Genomic DNA, 6,000 nt, shown 5'->3' with positions numbered 1-6,000 from the left:
AGCTACACATGTTTTGCACAGTGTATGACGGCACCGAGAAGGAGTAGGAGAACAGGCTCCTTCTTCTTTCTTCAGCCACCGGTGGGACGGGATCAACCAATGGCCTTGCAGGCCACCTTTTCTTCCAGGCCACTGGTGGAATGGGGTCCACCAACAGCTTCTCGGTATCTTCCTCTTTCGGGCCGTCGGTGGGATAAAGTCCATCGGCGGCCTCGCGGGACTCCTTTTTTTCCTGGCTGCTGGTAGGATAGAGTCCTCGGCTTCACGGGCTTCTTCCTCTTCTCGGACGCCAGTGGGACGGGGTCCACCGGTGGTCTCACAGCCTCTTCTTTTTCCATTGTCCCTCTGTGCCACCCTGTGCAATTACACAGTATGTACACACAGTAGCGCAGGGCCTGTGCTCAGTGTAAGTTTGTGTTTGGGGTTGGGTGGAAGAAGCAGAGCAGGAGAGCCGTGGGATTGCCTATGTTAAGCAAACCCAGGTCACATGTGCTCTCTCACACACACTAGCTCAGGTAAGGCACTGCTTCGCCACACTGCTGGGTGAGCCCCAGGGAAGTCTGGCTCGATTTCTTTATAGGCAGGAAATACAACTCAGAATCAGAAGGTGAGCCTCTTGCTGGTTTGCAGCAGCTGCCGTCTGCACCCTCCCTTCCTCCCGTGCCCTGGGAAAACCGATCGAAGGAGGGAACAGAAACCCTTGCAGTCCAGGGAATCAGACAGCGCCGAGTCTGAGGCTGCTCTGCCCGCCCGCACGCCCACTCCGGGCACCTCTCCTACGCGCGCCCTTATTGCAACGAGTCGAGTCCGTGTCCTTCCTCTCTTTGATTAACTGCATCCTTCAGCAGTCCCGGGAGGGGGGAAAACTGGCTGCATACTTTCCAAACAGCTGCCGTGCAGCTTTTTGGGGAACGTTTTCCGGCAGCTCCAAATGTATTTCCCTGTAAACACACGATAACAAAAAAAAAGGCATCTAGCAGCACATCAGATCATTAGCCCCTCAGCATTTGGCCGGAGGGAGCGTGCAGCTGCAGGATCCCTCCTCTCCCATTTGGGGGCCGAGAGGTGGACGGCACAGCTCCGATTCCTTCCTCCTCCCAGCTCTTACTACAGCTCCTCCTCCTCCTGCTGCTGCTGCTGCCTGCTGGTTCAGACTAGGTGAGTTTGTATTTATAGCCCCTTTGCTGTGCTCGCCGAGTAGCTCGCAGATGGCAGTGGCTTTGCCTTCCTAGTTCTGCAGGCTGGAAGGAACGTGCTCAGGAGCGGCCGAGCCCCGCGGGCCAGGGAAAACTTTGCAGCTCTTTAGCGGGAAGGAGGATCCGACTGCAAACAGGGTAGGCACATGAAGTATGAGTAGCAGATTTCTTTAGGTCTGCTTTTGTGCCTCTGTGTGTGTGTGGCTTGTGTGCTGTTAAATTTAGTAACTGCTCCAGAGTAAACTGGGAGGCGTTTCCATATGGCCAAGTTTGCATTTCTGCTGGCAACAGTTGTTGAGAGTCGCGATGCATTCGGGTAGAAAGGTGAAAGGGCTGAAATCATCATCCAGAGAAATACAATTTTAGGGAAAACCGAAACACTTTAGTTGATCTGGTACAGCTTCAGGTTTTGCATTTAGGTGCTGCTCTCAGCCATCAATATACTGAACTGAGAGATGGACACTTTAAGAATCACTTATGATCTCTGGCTATATATATCCAATGTAATTTATGTCGTGGGGTTTTTTTTTTTTCCCTCCTGACTGTTACAGAGGATTGTGCTGTGTAAAGTACAGGGAGTACATGTAGGATAGGATATATGTAATGACGATTTAGAGTTTTGTAAAAAAAAAAAAATTGTATAACTCTTCCTGGTAATTTATCATTTCAAAGCTGTTAGAAAGTGGTGTTGGTAATGCGTGAACATGTTTTGGGTAAAAATTGTAAGTAAATAAGGAAAACTTAGTTTCTTCACTTTTGAACATGTGAAAAGTGTAGAATGGAGAAAAGCCAGAAGAAATTGCAGTGGGTGTCCACACTTGCAGAGCCAGCTAGAGACACTGGCTGACAGGAATGTATTAGTTACAACACACAGACACTGAGGGTACCTGGTACAGGCTGCTATTTGGGGTGTACAACATACACAGAACACACACACACACACCAGACAACACCATCAGCCCCAGGGATCCACATGGTGTGGAACTAGCCGGAGCTTTTGCAATATTATCTTATATAAACGTAGGATTGCTACTAGGTGGAGCAGAGGGTCTGACAGCCCCTTGATAAGAAATTGGCAACATATTGTGGTATCTAGAACACACACTGCAGGGCGTTACAGAGGTGACACACACACGCTGCACTTGCACAGTCTATTAGAGATGCACAGCAGTTACCAGCAGGGCCGGTGCAAGGGTATTGGGCACCCTAGGCGACATTTGCGCTGCCGCTCCCCCCCCCTCAGGTTGCGCCCCCCCTACCCGTTTTGGGGCTGCGCCCCCCCCCCCACCTGTTTCTAGGCTGCTCGCGGCCCTGAGAAGCACACACTGTCACGCGCCCCCCCCCTCCCCTCCCTACCTGTTTCAGTGCCGACTGTGTGCTTCTCAGGGCGCTGAGCCATAGGGGGCGCCAAAGAGCAGCCACGTGGTGCCGCAAGCGGGGCCCATCCTGCTCGCGGCAAAGAGAAATAGAGACTGTGTGCTTCTCAGGGCCGCAGCCGAAACAGGTGTGGGGGGAGGGGGGGGGGGCGCGACACTGTTTCTTTTTTTCTTTGCCGCGAGCGGGATGGGCCCCGCTTGCGGCAACACGTGGCTGCTCTTCAGCGCCCCCTACGGCTCAGCGCCCTAGGCGACCGCCGAAGTTCACCTAATGGACGCGCCGACCCTTGGTTACCAGGATGTAACTTTTACCAGGAGCGTCCATTTTCCTAGCCCGCTGACAGCCACCTCTCCTGGGCGCCCGTTGCTGAGGAGGTGCTAGGGGCGCACAATTTCCCCTAGTGCCTCGTTTTTACCATGGCAGCCCATTTTAACATAATGTCAGGCGCCCTGAAGAGGTGCATCGGTGCGTGTTAGGAGAGTGGGCGCTCAATCATGAGCGCCTGTTTTCCGTGTGCCGATATTGCATTGGTCTGAAAACATATACGCTGCACACAGTCTGTCAGAGATGTACAGCCCTTACTGAGGTGAAACACAACATGCCTATGCCTCATACAGTCTGCCAGAGATGTACAGCCCTTACTGAGGTGAAACACAAACATGCCTACGCCTCATACAGTCTGCCAGAGATGTACAGCCCTTACTGAGGTGAAACACAACATGCATACGCCTCATACAGTCTGCCAGAGATGTACAGCCCTTACTGAGGTGAAACACAACATGCCTACGCCTCATACAGTCTGCCAGAGATGTACAGCCCTTACTGAGGTGAAACGCAACATGCATACGCCTCATACAGTCTGTCAGAGATGTACAGCTCTTACTGAGGTGAAACACAACATGCATACGCCTCATACAGTCTATCAGAGATGTACAGCCCTTACTGAGGTGAAACACAACATGCATACGCCTCATACAGTCTGTCAGAGATGTACAGCCCTTACTGAGGTGAAACACAACATGCATACGCCTCATACAGTCTGCCAGAGATGTACAGCCCTTACTGAGGTGAAACACAACATGCATACGCCTCATACAGTCTGTCAGAGATGTACAGCTCTTACTGAGGTGAAACACAACATGCATACGCCTCATACAGTCTGCCAGAGATGTACAGCTCTTACTGAGGTGAAACACAACATGCCTACACCTCCTACAGTCTGCCAGAGATGTACAGCTCTTACTGAGGTGAAACACAACATGCCTACCCCTCCTACAGTCTGCCAGAGATGTACAGCCCTTACTGAGGTGAAACGCAACATGCCTACGCCTCATACAGTCTGCCAGAGATGTACAGCCCTTACTGAGGTGAAACACAACATGCCTACGCCTCATACAGTCTGCCAGAGATGTACAGCCCTTACTGAGGTGAAACGCAACATGCATACGCCTCATACAGTCTGTCAGAGATGTACAGCTCTTACTGAGGTGAAACACAACATGCATACGCCTCATACAGTCTATCAGAGATGTACAGCCCTTACTGAGGTGAAACACAACATGCATACGCCTCATACAGTCTGTCAGAGATGTACAGCCCTTACTGAGGTGAAACACAACATGCATACGCCTCATACAGTCTGCCAGAGATGTACAGCCCTTACTGAGGTGAAACACAACATGCATACGCCTCATACAGTCTGTCAGAGATGTACAGCTCTTACTGAGGTGAAACACAACATGCATACGCCTCATACAGTCTGCCAGAGATGTACAGCTCTTACTGAGGTGAAACACAACATGCCTACACCTCCTACAGTCTGCCAGAGATGTACAGCTCTTACTGAGGTGAAACACAACATGCCTACCCCTCCTACAGTCTGCCAGAGATGTACAGCCCTTACTGAGGTGAAACGCAACATGCCTACCCCTCCTACAGTCTGCCAGAGATGTACAGCCCTTACTGAGGTGAAACGCAACATGCATACGCCTCATACAGTCTGCCAGAGATGTACAGCCCTTACTGAGGTGAAACGCAACATGCATACGCCTCATACAGTCTGCCAGAGATGTACAGGACACGCTGACAGTGCCAGTTGCAGACACTTTCTATATGGTGTTAAGAATCTGTAACCAAATTATTGACCCCTCACAAAAGCAAGTCATTTCAAGTGAAAAATCTTGGTACATCATTGCATTACGCTTAACGATGTTTTTAAACTAATTGTGCTAATATTTGCCGTACCTGGGCATGAGTATTTACCTCTAAGCTTCAGAAACTTAGCTGGCTTTTTCGTTCCCTGTTCATTTTCCCAGTGCTTCTTTATCTTTGACCTGTTCCTAGGCCTTTTTTGACTCTTCTGTAGGTCTTGATTGTCAGAAACAAAAGCTCTGCCCTATCTGATTTTTACAGATCCTGTGCAGTAGTTTGACTTCTTTAGATCATGTCAGACTCATCATTCAGGTCTTTTTCTTTATCGTTTTTATCCAGTCAACAGTAGAGATCCAACTCTCATTTTCTTTTTCTGGCCCTTGGACGCTTTCTCCAATTTCTTTACGGTCTACTGTGATGGCAAGAAAACCACTGCAGCAAGTTAAAGTTTGTTTTAACTGTGAGCAATTAAAAAAACAAAACAAGAAGCCATAAAATGACAATTCACACAAATGCAAAACAAAAACAAAAAAACCATCCAGGAAGCAAAAAGACTAATGTTAATCAAATTGCTTATGATCTTTCAAAGATAAAAATGTAAACTTCATGTTAATTTGTTTTTCTCTGTCCTTCTCTTCCTAATTCTGGATGATTGGTGCTTTTGACGTCTTGGCAGTATACTATAGAGGTTTGCCATTGCTTTGTGCAGCCCACAGCACCCAGTCAGATATCTCCTTTGTCATTTTTTTTTTTTTTTTAATTTGAATGGTTTGTGGTAGACATTGTATCTCTAGAGCTGCCAATCATAAAACAGAATCAGAAAAATAAATTCTTGGAGGTTCATAATTAGCCACTGGCTGGCTAGGAAGGTTAGCCAGATAAACCTATCTGGCTAAATTAATTAGGGTATTAGCATTGAATAAACTGGGTATCTTAAAGTTAGCCGGAGAAGTTTAGCAAGCTAACTTTAGAGCTGCTCTTTGGCTGTCCTAAAGTTATCCATCTGTGTTAGCCAGATAACACTGAAAATTGGTGTTATCCTGCGGATTAATGCCGTTCCGCTGGGGAGCGCCCCTGGACAGCTCTGACCTAGCCAGATAAGTTTTCAGCTGTGGTCAGACGAGCAGGATTTTCAAATCCCAGCGATTGTCCTGCTAAGTGCCAAACTTAGCCGGGCATATGCTCTGCATATGGACCTCATGATTTTTATAATCTAGTTAGTTATCTTCCATTTTATCAGCATGTAATTTCCTTGAAGTTATTCTTCTTCTTATTG

At 48.4% G+C, this 6,000-nt stretch overlaps 1 protein-coding gene across 3 annotated transcripts in view; it reads left to right on the top strand.

Moving 5' to 3' along the window:
* The first annotated feature begins 1,161 nt into the window (after positions 1–1,161).
* The window catches only part of SLC7A2 (solute carrier family 7 member 2), a 300,155-nt gene continuing 295,316 nt past the window's right edge, over positions 1,162–6,000 (top strand). For 2 of the 3 annotated variants that reach the window (XM_029587078.1, XM_029587087.1), the window contains exon 1: positions 1,162–1,334. The gene's annotated coding sequence lies outside the window, so the exon portion shown is untranslated. The remainder of the gene's footprint in view (positions 1,335–6,000) is intronic. The other variant, XM_029587093.1, reaches the window with a different exon arrangement.

Source organism: Rhinatrema bivittatum, chromosome 1 (assembly GCF_901001135.1).
Source record: "Rhinatrema bivittatum chromosome 1, aRhiBiv1.1, whole genome shotgun sequence".
Classification (NCBI taxonomy): domain Eukaryota; kingdom Metazoa; phylum Chordata; class Amphibia; order Gymnophiona; family Rhinatrematidae; genus Rhinatrema; species Rhinatrema bivittatum.
This window is presented reverse-complemented; position numbering and strand designations above follow the sequence as displayed.